The sequence below is a fragment of the Pieris napi genome, chromosome W, assembly GCF_905475465.1.
Source record: "Pieris napi chromosome W, ilPieNapi1.2, whole genome shotgun sequence".
Taxonomy (NCBI): domain Eukaryota; kingdom Metazoa; phylum Arthropoda; class Insecta; order Lepidoptera; family Pieridae; genus Pieris; species Pieris napi.
The window spans coordinates 922,947-941,225 of NC_062258.1; the positions used below are offsets into that span (position 1 = coordinate 922,947).

General features: G+C 34.8%; 2 long non-coding RNA genes across 2 annotated transcripts; both read right to left on the minus strand.

Moving 5' to 3' along the window:
* Positions 1–10,187: 10,187 nt before the first annotated feature.
* LOC125062052 lies at positions 10,188–13,281 on the minus strand. Its single transcript, XR_007119145.1, has 2 exons — positions 11,485–13,281; positions 10,188–10,607 (listed from the first exon to the last, which is right to left on the minus strand). It is a non-coding gene; the product is annotated as an uncharacterized LOC125062052 (long non-coding RNA).
* A 25-nt stretch (positions 13,282–13,306) lies between these two features.
* On the minus strand, positions 13,307–17,959 carry LOC125062054. Its single transcript, XR_007119147.1, has 3 exons — positions 14,794–17,959; positions 14,395–14,567; positions 13,307–14,305 (listed from the first exon to the last, which is right to left on the minus strand). It is a non-coding gene; the product is annotated as an uncharacterized LOC125062054 (long non-coding RNA).
* Positions 17,960–18,279: the final 320 nt, after the last annotated feature.

Genomic DNA, 18,279 nt, shown 5'->3' on the forward strand with positions numbered 1-18,279 from the left:
TGCTTATCCGATCCCTCTATTCAATTTCAAATGATTGATTCCATTTGATAAAATTCTATGAAAGCCATATACAACTCGTTACTCCTACGTCCTTAGAGTCCTTAACAACAAAGTGAGTGAGCGCGCCAATATGGTTGATCCTCTCGCCTCGTTTCTCGAGCCCCAAAAACCATGCAAAAGTGGAGCGGCAGCGCGAGGGGAGGCCACACGAAAGAACACGAGCGCACCGTCCAACTACAGCGCCCACGTCTTTACGCTTTGGTGAGAGTGTGGATGGGGGTTGATAATTAAGCTTAATCTAAAAATGCATATAATTTCCACAACTGCAGTTTCTGATAAAAACTTTCTTCATTTTCATTTAATAAGGAATTAGGAATCCATCATCTACCAAACACGTTTTTTATTCTTTTTTTTGTGTATTGTCCATATCCTAAAGTACTTTAATACGGTATAATAATTAATTTGGTTACGTAGGCGATAATTCTAGTATTAAAGTAATAGCTAAATAAACTTTTCAACTGTAAATAATGTAAGTAACACTGTCCTGAATAATACAAATAATGAACTGGAGACAATATTTTTTGACACCACATCCTAAGAAGTATTATATTTCAAAGGAACTGCGGTATAGTCAAAAGCATACAGTGTTGACTTAGCAGTACGTAGGTGATTTTCAACCTTGAGACCATGCGTTGGAACCCCGGTTGTGATGATATTGCTTTTTTATGTGCGTGAAATTACATCAGAGCGTAAATCGTTACATGAGAGCGCATGCGTGCCACCATCGATCCATAGGACCCTCCGACAAAACGAATCACTTTACTTCGCGACCACCAACTGTTGAGTATCATCGCGTAGACCCGGATCATTCTCATATCGTTCATAAAAAAGGTGCATGTACCTCGCTGTGGCGCTAATCATTATAATTGCGAGTTTGGTCAAACTCAAAGTAAGTCTTTTTTTATAATACCTCAATCCTGCATCTGTGTGTTTAGGTCCGTAGAAAAGTACTTACCTATAACCTCATAACCATTCTTTGTTTAAATTTCTATCGCTTTTTATAACACACACTGTTAACAATGAATTTTTATGATTTCTGTTCTGTTCTGAAGTTTTATTTTCAAAATGAATATTACCTTTGTACCCTAAAAACAAAGTTTATTTAATTATTACAAGTATTTTATTGAGCTATTCCGTACCTTCTAAAATCTCTTTTAATTTCTTAAAAAAATCTTTACACGTCACTTTGAACTTATGTTTATAAAAACTAAGCAACAAGTGATCATTTTATGACCGGACACGTTAATCTAAATAGGTTTCTCATCGTCTTTACTTTTATGTAATATATAAATCACCTTTTGAGATATACATATTTATTAAAACAAAGACAATTAATTAATTATTTATTTATTATTAATTATTATTATTTTGCTATTTCGGGATCGACATAACTTCATTATATGTGCGTGTGTGTGTGTATACTGAGTAATAATTTTAAATGTACTTGTGTATTTTATCGATAAAATTTTGAATGTTATTCAAAATTAGCTGAGCCTAGATTTGCTAGGATCAGGGCTTGCACTTGCGCTGTGCACTATCCCAGACTTGCATACAGCGCAGGTCCGATTATACATTGATTTTGATGCAAGTGTAATTCGTGGCGTGGCATTATTTATCGGTACCTATTCAAATGCCACGTTAGCAGAAATGCTTGGTAAAATCAGCATTTTAATGTATATATGTTTAGTTAATTTAATCGATACTAATATTAAGAAGCTTTTTTTTTTATGTTTCTAACGAAAAAAATTTCAAAACTAGTGTATCGATTCCAAAACACTATTTTGCAATGATTATTAAGTGGATTTGATACTTTTATATATACGTAAAAACCCTTTTCTTTTAAAGTTGTCCATACACCAAAATGTATTTAAAATTCTATATTATGCTAAGTAATCGTTATCAGCTCATTAGCAAAACATTCGCGAACGTAGTTACGGTAGAATCGATACCTCATTTCTATTTTTACACTAATCATTACTCAGAACAAACATTTAAAGTCAAGGAATTAATTTTAGAACTTGTCGTACAATCCATACCAAACTGATATTATTTTGAGGAAAGTTTCAGGCTTGTAACGAATAACTCTAAGAGTGAGATCTATAGAGCGCACTTAGGCTTTGCTCAGACTTAACTATCGAGTTAAGACACAGTCGGTATTTATAGAGCAAACTGCGAATCTCTCCGAGTGTTAGCTTAGCTTAATCTCAAGTTCACGAAATCGACGACTTACCAAAAACTTTGACTGTAAGCCTAACAAAAATAATGGCCCAAAATTTGCTTTACCATCATATCTTTTACTGGACTTTTTATTTTTGTCGGTTTTTAATGAACGGTGTTGCCATTTTATATCGGAGTTCCATAGACTTTGGGAAAAATAGAATTTGAATTCAAAGAAATGATAAATGATCTTGATAAATACCTATGAAATACATGAAATGAAATAATTACACATTATTATGGTATTTATTGTTGTTTATTTATATTATTTATGTAAGTGTTCAAACCCCATTTTTGAGAAATCTTAAAAATAACTGGTGTGATATTGTATGTCACCTGGCAGCCCTGGCATATTATAGTGACTGACAACGAAATTCAAACTATAACCTAACCGATGTCTCTAGCTTCACATCTGTTATTTTAGTTTCCCTGAATCTTCTACCATTTATTAACTGAACACACTAAAAAATTGAGATAGAAGTGGAACATATGAAATTAAAAAATCAGTTAGAAATAGAATTTCTTCAACAAAAATATAAATTAGTATTAGAAATTTACAGTTAATAAAAGAATCAGAAAATAAATGATTAAAATGAACACCATGATTATTACCAAACCAATTATCTAGTTAAATTGTTCAATCACAGATTGCCGGAATGCTAGGCCTGTAGGAGATCTTTCATTGTTTCTGTGTTACTCAACTTCTGGTGTCAGCAAGGTCACCATCGTAACCATCCCCTCTCTGTATACCTATATTATGCAATACAGCACAAGCTATAATTATATATAACTAGTATTTGTCAATTTTGACAGTAGTCCTAGCTGTAAACATGGAAATTTCCTTTTCCACACTCCGAAAAACCTTTCAACAATATGCTTAGTTCATATTTGCGAATATTTCATTATTTCAATTATTTCATTTCATGTATTTCATAGGTATTTATCAAGATCATTTATCATTTCTTTGAATTCAAATTCTATTTTTCCCAAAGTCTATGGAACTCCGATATAAAATGGCAACACCGTTCATTAAAAACCGACAAAAATAAAAAGTCCAGTAAAAGATATGATGGTAAAGCAAATTTTGGGCCATTATTTTTGTTAGGCTTACAGTCAAAGTTTTTGGTAAGTCGTCGATTTCGTGAACTTGAGATTAAGCTAAGCTAACACTCGGAGAGATTCGCAGTTTGCTCTATAAATACCGACTGTGTCTTAACTCGATAGTTAAGTCTGAGCAAAGCCTAAGTGCGCTCTATAGATCTCACTCTTAGAGTTATTCGTTACAAGCCTGAAACTTTCCTCAAAATAATATCAGTTTGGTATGGATTGTACGACAAGTTCTAAAATTAATTCCTTGACTTTAAATGTTTGTTCTGAGTAATGATTAGTGTAAAAATAGAAATGAGGTATCGATTCTACCGTAACTACGTTCGCGAATGTTTTGCTAATGAGCTGATAACGATTACTTAGCATAATATAGAATTTTAAATACATTTTGGTGTATGGACAACTTTAAAAGAAAAGGGTTTTTACGTATATATAAAAGTATCAAATCCACTTAATAATCATTGCAAAATAGTGTTTTGGAATCGATACACTAGTTTTGAAATTTTTTTCGTTAGAAACATAAAAAAAAAAGCTTCTTAATATTAGTATCGATTAAATTAACTAAACATATATACATTAAAATGCTGATTTTACCAAGCATTTCTGCTAACGTGGCATTTGAATAGGTACCGATAAATAATGCCACGCCACGAATTACACTTGCATCAAAATCAATGTATAATCGGACCTGCGCTGTATGCAAGTCTGGGATAGTGCACAGCGCAAGTGCAAGCCCTGATCCTAGCAAATCTAGGCTCAGCTAATTTTGAATAACATTCAAAATTTTATCGATAAAATACACAAGTACATTTAAAATTATTACTCAGTATACACACACACACGCACATATAATGAAGTTATGTCGATCCCGAAATAGCAAAATAATAATAATTAATAATAAATAAATAATTAATTAATTGTCTTTGTTTTAATAAATATGTATATCTCAAAAGGTGATTTATATATTACATAAAAGTAAAGACGATGAGAAACCTATTTAGATTAACGTGTCCGGTCATAAAATGATCACTTGTTGCTTAGTTTTTATAAACATAAGTTCAAAGTGACGTGTAAAGATTTTTTTAAGAAATTAAAAGAGATTTTAGAAGGTACGGAATAGCTCAATAAAATACTTGTAATAATTAAATAAACTTTGTTTTTAGGGTACAAAGGTAATATTCATTTTGAAAATAAAACTTCAGAACAGAACAGAAATCATAAAAATTCATTGTTAACAGTGTGTGTTATAAAAAGCGATAGAAATTTAAACAAAGAATGGTTATGAGGTTATAGGTAAGTACTTTTCTACGGACCTAAACACACAGATGCAGGATTGAGGTATTATAAAAAAAGACTTACTTTGAGTTTGACCAAACTCGCAATTATAATGATTAGCGCCACAGCGAGGTACATGCACCTTTTTTATGAACGATATGAGAATGATCCGGGTCTACGCGATGATACTCAACAGTTGGTGGTCGCGAAGTAAAGTGATTCGTTTTGTCGGAGGGTCCTATGGATCGATGGTGGCACGCATGCGCTCTCATGTAACGATTTACGCTCTGATGTAATTTCACGCACATAAAAAAGCAATATCATCACAACCGGGGTTCCAACGCATGGTCTCAAGGTTGAAAATCACCTACGTACTGCTAAGTCAACACTGTATGCTTTTGACTATACCGCAGTTCCTTTGAAATATAATACTTCTTAGGATGTGGTGTCAAAAAATATTGTCTCCAGTTCATTATTTGTATTATTCAGGACAGTGTTACTTACATTATTTACAGTTGAAAAGTTTATTTAGCTATTACTTTAATACTAGAATTATCGCCTACGTAACCAAATTAATTATTATACCGTATTAAAGTACTTTAGGATATGGACAATACACAAAAAAAAGAATAAAAAACGTGTTTGGTAGATGATGGATTCCTAATTCCTTATTAAATGAAAATGAAGAAAGTTTTTATCAGAAACTGCAGTTGTGGAAATTATATGCATTTTTAGATTAAGCTTAATTATCAACCCCCATCCACACTCTCACCAAAGCGTAAAGACGTGGGCGCTGTAGTTGGACGGTGCGCTCGTGTTCTTTCGTGTGGCCTCCCCTCGCGCTGCCGCTCCACTTTTGCATGGTTTTTGGGGCTCGAGAAACGAGGCGAGAGGATCAACCATATTGGCGCGCTCACTCACTTTGTTGTTAAGGACTCTAAGGACGTAGGAGTAACGAGTTGTATATGGCTTTCATAGAATTTTATCAAATGGAATCAATCATTTGAAATTGAATAGAGGGATCGGATAAGCATGGAATTTAATATACCTATACAGAAGTTAAACACTAAAAAACATTTATTTATTTATTAACACTTTGTTGCATATACATAAATATAGTACAATTGACATAATTAAATAAAAAGGAGAGCAACTGGCGGCCTAATAGCTTTCGAGCAATCTCTTCCAGGCAACCACTGTGAGAAAAGAAAAAAATAAAGTATTAAATTACATAAGGTAGGCAAGAAGTGCAAAAATACATGTATTACATATAGTTGTTGAGAAAAACAAACTAATAATGGACACATGAAAAAAAATTAATACCTAATAATAAAAAGTGCACATGAATCATTATAATTTAATTTAAGATCAGTCTCACGTCAGTTAGTAGGTATTATTAAAGTTAGGGATACGATGTGGACAGGTAATGTTTGTAAGGAAGAAATTTAAAGGAAGATAGAAAAGGAGCTAAGCGAATAGGGACTGAAAGTGAATTCCATAGCCTAACTGCAGAGACCTTAAGGACTCGCCAACAAAGGAGGAGTTATGACACGGGATTTCAAGGATATAGTTTTCGGAAGAGCGTAAGATATAGTTATGGGATCCCAAAAATTTGAAATCATTTTTGAGATAGAAAGGAGTTTTAGGGTTGAACAGGATGGAATATAAGAGATGGAAAACATGAGCATCGCGTCGCTGACGAATGGGGAAACCAGCCTAGCCGCTTACGGAACGCAGAGATATGGTCGTACTTTCTTAGACCGAATATAAATCGGATACAGAAATTTTGGAGACGATCCAGTTTATTTAGCAACTCCTCGTTTTTTTTTATATAATAGGGGGGCAATAGATTTAGCCAGTGAGGTTTTAGTACTAAAGGGAACAAAATTACTAAGACATCGAAGGATACTGGAGGTACCGTACAATTGCGGCTAACTTCTTTAACATGCTGCTCCCAGGATAAATTTGATCAATTAAAACCCCCAAATTTTTTACTGTACGGCTAAAATTTAAAGTCACACCGTCGATATGTACAGGAGGTACTCTGGCCCAATCAATTCTCGTCGTGAAATAAGGGCTGCCAAGTATTATTACTTTACTCTTTTTGGGATTGATTAGTTGACCAAAGTTTTTACTCCAGTCAACTATCTTTGCCAGCTCATAGTTAGTAGATTGTATGGCTTGTGGGAGATCATTGAACGTAGATTTGAAGATCATCGGCGTATAAATGAAAATTAGTTGAAAAACGGAAAGTTAAGGAGTTAATATAAATAGCAAAAAGAAGAGGAGAAAGTACGTCACCTTGCGGAACGCCAGATTCAATCAAACTCCACTGAGGCATGCAATCGCTTGTCTTAATGCACTGGTAACATTAATGGTGACTATTAGATTACAATTTACACCTAAGAAATAAGCTTCAAATTAATTATTTTTGTACCGGTATCATCAGATAATTTTTATTTATATTAATGATATAAACGCAAGGCATTATAATATTGATAGGCACATAAAGTAGCTTACGCATTTACTTCAATAACGTCCATCTTGTTGATGTAGCGAGCAACTAAATAAATCGGGAGTGTGGATGGCTACCACTCGTGTAGTCTCCGCTCACCAAGAGGCGCCTTGCGAGAGTCTGAAGCCGTCTTTATAATGGATATATTCATAAACAGTTTTTGCTTAGAGTAAAAATAATCATACTATATAAAAATCTGATACATAGTTATATTAAAATTAGGACAAGTAAAAAAACTAATTTACTTTAAGAATTATTAAAATAAAAAAAATTAACTGGTTGCTAATTAATCGCAAAGTTTAGTCGCTTTTTAAGTAGCATTATTTAAATTCAATGCCATCTTTGAAAGCATGATGAAACTACAAGGAGCCATCTATCGCAAATACAAATCTAAAACCTTATTAATATTGTAAGAACATGCTAGATGTCGCTTTTTACAACTTAGGTACCGTATTTGTTGGTATTGAATAAAATGTTCAGTGATTTTGTTTTTTGTGGTGATTACCATGCGCTATTAAATTAATTAATATTTTTTTTAAGTTTGTTATTATTGTGCGGGCTGTAAAGTAAGAAGTATTAGTAATTGCAATTGCAATTTATGCTAGAGGTTTTAAGAAATTCCGAAAGATGGCGTTAGTATTAGGAATAAAAAAATTTAGAGAGCTATTATTGAACACTATCTTTTAATGTTTATTATGTATTATTATGAATGCATTGAGATATTATGTTCTATGGATGAATTTGAAGTCTCCAATACGCGTTGGGCTACCGTGGGGACTTCAGATTCCCTCTCGCCTAAGATAGGAGGCCTATGGCCCTTAGTGGGACATGTACAACGTGTAATTGAGTACGCTGAAAATCTCAAAGTTTATTAAAATTGAACTGAGTACAACGTGACGATTTTTACTGATTTTTCCACGGGCCCCAGATTTTATAGTTACGCCACTGGTATTATAATATAAATAATTAATGTAAGTAATAAAACGTGTTATTATTACTTAGGTACGCTTAAAGGAAAGTAATGCCGTAAACTTTGCCAGGCTAAACGTTGACTTAAGATGAAATCATAAGATAAAGATTTATAACGAAATGCGCCCCATAAAGTATTCTTGTGGTATCGCATAAAATGTTTATCGTAAAAGACGGCGTAGGTACGCCTTTACTAGATATACTTACTTCTATTTTGTAGCAAGATCAATCTTAATAATTCCATTGAACTATTCTAAGTAGAACAAAATAAAACTTTATCTACTATAATACAGAATGAACATTTTAGTAATCTCATAGGAGAACGATATTTAGCCAGACTTCATTTGTTTGATTATTATAGTTCCGTAGTATTTTCTCTCATTTATTTATTCAAACGAGCACGTGGAGACGGAAAACATGAGATTGGCTTGGAAACGCCGGAAAATGGTAAGCGGGCACAGTTCTCGCTTGTTGTGTATCAGTCCAAGGGAACAAAATCAAATAATTATATCATTTATAATTATTTGATTTTGTTCCCTTGGGCTGTAGGGTTCAAGTACACAGGCGCTAATGAAAGATTTAAGTTCGCGCCTGATAGATAGTAGCCGTGAATACGGCGAGGAAATGCTGCCGGCATTAATTGTACATTGCCACACCAAACTTTTAAAATTTAAAGTTATGTATTATTATAAATTTACAATTATTTTACATAATTTTAAATTTAACCGACGTTTCGCGTGCTTTACAGCGAGCGTGGTCACGGTGGTCGGTGACTGAAGACAAAAGGTGTTGAATGTCCAAAAAAGTATCACAGCTGTAGAAAAAGTTGCATTATCTGAGATTATTATTTTGAGATTTTAATTTGGACATTATTGGATCCCAGGCGTTTGACAATTTTAGGCCATCTTCTCTATTGAAATTGGGGTGTTTTTTTGATTTCAATGGCTTCGCGTACCAATCTTGGGAAGAATCTTTTTTCTTTCGCAACTACTTTCGGTTGGTCAAAGCGTATGTAGTGATTAGGCCTGTCTAGTGTGTGTTCACAGACTGCTGATTTTGTGTGTCGCAATGTGTTCTTTGAGTCTGCTGGACATATTGCGTTTAGTTTGCCCTATGTAAGACAGGCCACAGTCGCAATCCAGTTTGTATATACGTGCATCTTGCAACGGGGTGTTACTTTTGATTGGTCTTAGGAATTAAAATAAAATAAATAAAATATGTTTATTATGGAACATAAGATACATGTATCACTTATTCCACGTCATTGAATTTGAATTTGTAGGCATCCCTACTCATCGGCAAAGAAGACAGAGGGTGTAGGCCGAGAGAAAAAGCCGGCGTAAAAAACTCTCGGTACTCTTTTAAAATAGCAAATCATCAAACAACACTTATTTTAAAACAAATATCGCAAATTAATTAGAAGTAGCCTGTCTAGCCCTTTTATCAACTAGATAATCGTTAACTTTATAGTAAGCCTTTTTACACAGCTTTTCTTTAATTTATTAAAAGGCAGAGATAGAAGAGCCTCTGGGATTTTATTAAAGAAGAGTATCCCTTTTCCCAAAAAAGAATTACTAACTTTAGATAGTCTAGTACGGGGAAATTGCAGCCTGCGTTTGTTCCACACGGAATTAACATTGTGCGTGAACAGCTTGCTAGTTAGTGGACTGTCGAAAGTGTGTTTAAAATTTATATGTATTTAATGTCAGGAGTATCTGAATAGTAAATGTAATGTATGTATAAGCAAGCTGCACTAGATGACTAAATATATGAGAGGGTGAGACGTAAGAACCTAACAACCCTACGGATCCCTAAGCCCTACAGACGTACCCTAACACATAAATAGTGAATATATAAATATATAAATAAGTACGGGATGTCTGCACCAAGAGACCTAAGGTAACAGACGGAGCCCTACGGGTAGGATCAAAGGTTCGAGGTAGTGGGATTATCTCAAAGCTACCGGGCAGGCTCACCACGATAATCAAGGGCTTGAAGTAGTCTTCGTCACTTTGAGAGGAAGCGAGAAATGAACAAGACAGAGCAATATTCAAATCTGATTTATTGTTATAAAACAATATCTTAAATACTAATTACACCTATTCACACATACATGGTATTTTTCTAGTGAGCTGTTGGTGTATCGCGCAACCTCAGCTATTAAAATATGGAACACATATGAACCGTGTCAACAGCTGATTAAAATATAATTAAAATTGCTATTCAGCTGCTAATATTTAGCACACACAGGATCCATGTCAGTAGTTCGCTTATGTTCAAATGATGAAATCTGAACATTCTGGCGCCCCACAGAGTCTGCAAAGGCTGGTACAGCTGCAGAGTCTCCTGCACGCGCGTTGTGGAAGCAGGTTGTTGCCTTAGTTAGAATCTTCACTCACGTTCGATGACCATAGACCCCTCTGTTGTGTTGGCACCACATCTTCAACCGCCTTCATGTCGCTGTCTGTTATTCGTGATAATGAAAGTAATTAATTTTACTAACGTTAAAATAATCTTGAAATGGTAAAATTCAAATGAAAACATTTTAAAATAGTTCATGTATTTAAAAATGTGCTGAACAATGCAGTTATTTATTAATTAACTGCATGTTTTTCCCTCCGCGACACAAAATAATTTTCTTTTAGTCTAGTTAATCGTTTTAATGTTATTTGTTAAATTAACAGCTTTGTTCCGTTGCATATAGAAGGCGTTTGTTTATAATTATTAATTCAATGGCTATAGGTAATAAGTATCTATATGTGTTGCGTAAACATACTTGTATTTTCTGCATTCGCTTATAAAGTGTGAATAGGTGACATTAAATACTAATAATATGTTTGTATACTTATTTGTAATATGTATACACATATATATATATTATAAATTTGTCTTTATTTTTCGTTTATCCATTTGGATGTGTCGTGTTGTAAATTGTTGTATGGCGGCTGTCGCCCAAGTCGTCGTCTTTGCCTTTTAAATGTATTTGTATTTATTTGTAATGTAGTTGTATAGTTTTGTAATGTATAAATGTATTTGTCAGGCGGCTGTCGCCCTAATGTATAAGTATTTGTATTGTTTATTCTATTCTAGTAAACTTATCACTATTTTTGTATACATACATAATATTTTCATAAATATATTGCGAGGGAAAGGTAAGTATATTAATTTCCTTGAATTGATCTCTAAGAGATTCCCTACATTTTAAATTAAAGATTGCACGAATAGCCCTCTTCTGCAGGATGAAAATAGAAATTGCTGAATCTTCTTGTGCGGCTTGAAAATTGTATGAGAATAGAAGCTCGTTTTAGGATCCGGCTAATTCTATCTGTAACTCCCTTTACCTGTGTCTTGTTATTGTTTCTGTGATGCAGCCGGGGGACGCGCAGCTTGTTTCGGTGTAGCACCTGTTTGACATGCTGTAGTTCCTCCTCGAGGTGGGCAGCATCACAAAGACGTTGGGCTCTCTGGAACAAACATTTACCGACAGAAAGCAGTTGTGAAGGGTGGTCGGAGGCGGTGGTGGTTGAGGTACCTGTCTGTGTGGGTTGCCTTTCTGTGTATTGTGTGACCTAGTGTGCCATCTGCTTTGCGTATAATTAAAATGTCTAAAAAGGGCAGACAGTTGTTGTTCTCTTGTTCAACAGTAAATTTAATGTTATTGTGTATTGAATTTAAATGTGCTAGAAATGCAGATATTTTGTCATTGCGGAGTACTACAAACATGTCATCGACATATCTCTTGTACAGACGAGGTTTAACCGGGGCATTGGCCAGAGCTCTCTCCTCAAAGTCCTCCACGAAGATGTCAGCGACTATAGGTGACACTGGAGAACCCATGGCCACTCCATCAACCTGCACATAGAACTCATCTTTCCACATTAAGTATCCTGACGTGAGACAGTGTTTTACAATATCTACATAATCTGGTGACATGTTCTGTTCCCTAAGTCTTTTTGCAATTATATCTAGGCAGTCATTTAGTGGTAAGTTTGTAAATAGTGACTCAATGTCAAAACTCACCATGGTTTCATTGTGGAGTAATTTGAGAGCTCTCAATGTTTCCACAAAATAGTAAGAGTCCTTAACATGAGCACTAGTGTGCCCCCTGAGAGGGGATAATATTGACACTAAGTGTTTGGCTAATTTGTATGTGGGTGAGTCGATATGACTGACTATGGGTCTTAAAGGATTGTTGTGTTTGTGTATTTTTGGCAATCCATACATTTTTGGAGGTTTTACGCAGGCTGTTGTTAAAGATTTGACGTCTAGTGACAGTGTTTCAGAATATTTAGTAAGGAGGCTAGATGTTTGTTTTATTACCTTGTTTGTGGGATCTTTATCAACTTTTTTATAGGTATTGCGTTCCCTTTGTCAGCTCGGAGTACTACCAAATCTTCGTTCGCCTTTAGCTCCGCGAGAGCCTTCTCGAGAATTTCTTCGTGAGGGATTTTTCGCTGTGCCGTTGCAAAATTTAAGCCTTTATTTAATACCTCGAGGCTCGATGGTTTGTTTATACAAGTTTTGTTTTGACAGATTGATGACAGTGACATTTTGACTAGTATCGGGTGTGTCATTTAAAGTCGCGACGTTTGACAGGTGTCTATTAGTGTTCTGTGCTAGTTTTTCAAACTTTTTTTTATTTGTATGACTTTGCAGTTATTGAATTTGTTGTGAGCCCAAGTGTTTAAGATGTTTATGCACTGCCTCCAATCTGTTTACGATAATCTGTTTATCGTACACAGTAGGGGATGATGTTGTGGTCTCCGCATCTTTTAAGAAAATTTATGGATGCTAGGAGACGAGATGCCTTTTGTTTTCTTGAATTCCAGTCGTCTAATTTTGTTTGCATTTTCCAGTCCGTACTGTTGCACATAGTATTGTCTTTTATTAACATAACCTTTACACATTTAAAGAAAACACTTTTTAACCGGATTAACAATTATTTTACATTTAACCGACGTTTCGCGTGCTTAACAGGGTGCGTGGTCACGGCACAGAACACAATTACCCAAAGGAAGAACGGCGACTAGGCTAGGAACACAGATTCTAAGATACGCGAATGTATACGCGCCACCTATAATTATCAACCCACCCAAAACTACATGTGGCGGCAATATTTGAATATCTGGCGGCAAAAATTTGAATTGCCGGCTGGTCCAGGTTCCCCAGAAAATTATTAATAATATTTAACAAATGAACTTGAAATAAAACAAAAACGTTTTCTCATTGAATTGTTATTTATTTCACTTTTATGGATGCTTGGACACGAAATCAACATAATTTTGTAATGTTCGTACCTAGGTAATTCAAATGAAAAGTTTCTTCGCTACTTCTTCTCTACAAATGAATAATTTACATAAACCACAGTAACTTGTTCATGAGTCTTTACAAGAGGAAGCAAGCACCAACAAAATAATTATTATTTATGCATAATTATCTTCATCTTGCGTTAGAGCGCAGATGCCGATGCTTCATCTGCAAACAATCTGTTTTTTAGTATACAAAATCTTTTCACATTTTTTATCACATCACAAAATTTTTTATGCAATCAAAATTTACATTTTGGAGCACCATTTCCTTTGCAATTGTTTTTAAATTACGCGTTTGTGACTATTTTCTAATGTCGAATTTATTAATGTTTAATTTATTTGCATAGTGCAAACAACTCTCACAATTATTAACTGCGCAATTAATTATTAAAATGCGCAATTTCTGGGTTGTGAAACTGACAATAATGTCTCATAGTTATTCATTACGACACTATTGTCAGTTTCACAATTTCATCCTGTGGTCCCAATATGTGCCCACAGTTGCCCCTTATGCAGCCAAACAAATTTTCTAATGGATCTTGCTGTAACCGTCTTGTGGCCAGGCTCTTTATACCCTCGTTAGCGAATTGCTTAAACAGTCGCTCGACGCCATTAATGGTCCAAATCCAACCTTCCTGTGATGGGGGTGTTCGCAGAGACCCCATAAATTTCAATGTTTTCAAAAAATATTTCATATTCTGAAATAATTTGTGGTGTGGGCTTTTCGCTGTCAAGTTTGTGGAGAAAATTTTTCCTCGCCGCAAGTCTGCTGAGTCGCTATTCAGGGCGTCAAAAAGCTTGTCCATATGTGATATCACATTTGCAGTAACAGCAGCTTCTGTACTGAGCGCGCCTGGAAATAAGAAATAAAAATTGATTAATAATGTAATAGAACTAATGAGCTATCTTATGACACATTTCTTCTACACCATCATTACATACCATCAGCTATCTTTGCATAAAGTCCGCTGCCACTGTGTGGCTCAAAACTTGTGCAGCTAGTTTGACGCACATTTTTTGTTTTGCATTTCTTTGTGAAAGCAGGAGCGAACACAAAATTTGGGGTTTGTTGTCGATTTCAAAGAAATCTTTTATGTGTGACCATTTGGCCACACCTGTAAATAAACCAAAAGTAATTTTTAATTGAGGCAAGTACTTGGATGATAAGCGTAAATAAAATATTGTAAAACTAAAAGCTTACCAGCTAAAGAGCCTTTTCATTTTTAATAGGAAAATTTGAATTATCTTAAAATTAAATGGCTTTTAGCAGCTCGTGCAAGTAAGTGCCCTAAGTGTTACAAAATTTATGATATTTTAGTTTAAACAGTCACATGAACATACCTTTTCCTTTCTTGTCTTCAGATGAAATGTTAGTAGTGCACTCAATGTCACAATCTCTTTGTTATGCACTGTTATGTATGGGCGCTCCACAGTTGCACCCAAGATTTACAGTGCTCGTCTATTTACACCATCCATGTCACAGACAGTGGCAGATAATTATATTAATGCCTGATGCAAAACATTGCTGTAAGATCTGAAAGAAAAGCACTGCAAGCCTGTCCGCTGTTGAAAAGCCAATTGAGAAGAAATGTGCGATCGGTTGTTTTACTGTTTTCCTTATGCCAGCAACCATAAAACTAGGGCATAGGATGCCACATTGGGGGAAATTCCTTGTGCCCCATGATCTTGGTATCCATCAATGACATCTTCCTTTGGGTTATGATCGAAGTGTTTCTTTAATGATATTTCATCTTACATTAGAATATAATTATTGTCCGATGGCTGCTGTGTTTATAAAAATTGTTGGAGTACTTCCAGTACTGGCTGGGTAATACCTACAGCAAAAGGCACTCTGTTCAGTTGTAGGGTGCCTGGAGATGGTAAATAAAATAATCTCCTCAACAAGCGGTAACAAGTTGGTGACCTTTTAAATAGCCTCAAGGCTACAATTTTTTCCTCCTTTGTCCATCTCCTTCCAGTGGTTTTTTAATTATAATTTCTTAATTGCCCTTGGAGCAAAAGAGCGAATCTCGGTGAGATTTTCTCTGAAAGTTTTCGTAAGCAGTTGCTTTCTGTGAAAGCATTTAATTGCAGTTTGAGTTTCATGTCCTTTTTCCCACTCCGCAGTTGGCAAACACTGTGTATATATTTCAAGCATTTTTTATAAGTGTTGTTTTCTTTGTCAGTTTTCTCAGATTCAAGAACATCCGTTGTTGATTGGAAATTTCCAATCTCCCTCAAAGGAACGGAACTGTATTCACATACTGTGAATACGGAATGGAATACACCTCGTCATAAGGACGCAGTGTGCCAAGACGTACAGCAAAAGGATTTTGTTCTACTGGTTGTAAATACAAGTGCTCTTCAAAACTAACATTGGATAATCAAGATTCGGAGGAGTTTGTGAAATACTATTCATATGAAACGAGCATTGAACAAGATGTTCATTTGATGGGATTAATCACGAAAGCTGAAATCATGAGACACCAACCGCGTGACAACTCACAGAAACCGAAACCTCGGTCTGCCTCATTTGTGTATCATTTACCTGCTGCTAATGGAGTGAAGCATAAGGTTTGCAAGGCTACATTTTTGAATACCTATGACATAAAGGTGACAAAAGATAAAAGAACACATAAAATGTTACCCTACTCATGAAAGCCACTACTCAAACGAGACATATACTTATTTGGATCCTAGGCTGACAATAAAATAGATGCATACTGCTTTCAAGACTAACTATCCTGGAATGAATGTTACGTACAACCTGTACTACTCTATTTTCAAACAGCATTTTGATCTTCAATTTGGTCGACCACAGGTAGATACCTGTATAACATGTGAACAGCTGAATGTCACTATATCAAACTCTCATGTGAGTGAGAGTGTGAAAAAGCAAGCCGAAATAGACTTGAAAGTGCATAAAGCACGAGCAAACAAATTTTATACTACTATAAAGAACACTAAAGATTTGTGTCAACAAAGAGATGACATGGTTGGTTGTATGTTTGCTTTGATTGTATGCAGAATTTGCCCCTCCCCCACATACCGGTACAAGATGTATTTTACCTGCGACAGCTATGGGTCAATGAATTTATTAACAACCCTGTGAGAAGTACATTCAAACTACTTATTGCCTATAGATTTTTTTTTTAAATAATTTATTTCATAACCATGGATACAGAGTCTTTCAGTCGGAATCATAGAATTACATAAGGTCCTTAAAAGTATGTAATGGTAACGTGCCATACCATAAATAATAAATATAATATTAGCATAAACATTCTTAAGTAATTACGTTAATACAAATTGTAATTATATCCAAATTCCAAATTAAGTATAATATATTAAAACTAAATAACTTAACACAAAACTATTCTATACAATTGGAAATATTTCAACTAACTCTATGTAATTAAATTTGTTCAACTGTGTTTGAAATAAATTTAAACACAGGTAAGAAAAAAGCACGATAAGATAGTAAATCTTGAGGGCGGCGGGGAACACTTAATGAATTTTCTTCTGCGACATCACTAATGACACTTGCAAGTAATAAACGTTGGATGTTAAACGTTTCGCATTCAAACAAGACATGCTTTATATCGGCATTTTCCTTTGAACAATATGTACAATTATCATCAAGAATGATTTTCTTCCTCTTGAGATGTGCTGGAACACAGCAGTGTCCTACACGTAAGCGATTAATGCACGTTATGAACATCCTATTAATGTATTTGAAGCTGTTATACCACGGGATCATTGGTAAATCTCTCTGTATTTCTGAGTACCATTGTCCTTTATTTAATACCTCTGTATTGTAGTTCCAATATTCTTTCCATCTTCTCTTGAGATGAATCTTTATCTGCGTATAATAGTCTGTGAAAGGCACTTTGAAAGAGTCTGTTAAATCATCGTCATGGTCCCGACGAGTCGCCTCGTCCACAACCTCATTGCCAGTTATACCACTGTGGGAGGGTACCCATACAAATTCTACATGCTTTTCTAAATTGTACAGTAAATCCTTAATTTTATATACAATATAATTCTGTTTATATCCTACAATTACCCAATGCTGTTAAAACACTCTTAGAATCACTTACAACCAAAATATTTACATTACTATTTACATATGTTAAAGCAGCTAATATTGCCCAAGCCTCAGCAGTGAATATACTACAAGTTATAGGTAATCTCAAGCATTTAGTTAATTTCATTTGTGGGTCATAGAATGCTGCCTTAACAGTCTCACATTTGGAACCATCAGTATATATAATATAAAACTCTGATTTATCACTTAGAAATTGTAAAAACTCAAACTTATTTTTAACACGAGTCTAAATTACATTGAATATTTAAGTAGTTCAGTAAAGAGTTATAAGGGCTATTGTAAATTGGCCACTTATTACTTGTGAGCATATTATTTAAAGAAAAACGCTTTTTACCGGATTAAAGTTATGTATTATTATAAATTTACAACTATTTGGCATAATTTTAAATTTATCCGACGTTTCGCGTGCTTTACAGCGTGCGTGGTCACGGTGACTGAAGACAAAAGATGTTGAATGTCAAAAAGTATCACAGCTGCAGAGAAAGTTGCATTATCTGTATTTATTTCCCCGGAGTTGGTATCGACTAAAAGATGGAGGGTTTTGGCAAAAATGGCTCACGGTGTCCTCTATTTTCGCGGATTGTTTTTCTTTTTGAGATTTTAATTTGGATATTATTGGATCCCAGGTGTTTGACAATTTTAGGCCGTCTTCTCTATTGAAATTGGGGTGTTTTTTGATTTCAATGGCTTCGCGTACCAATCTTGGGAAGAATCTTTTC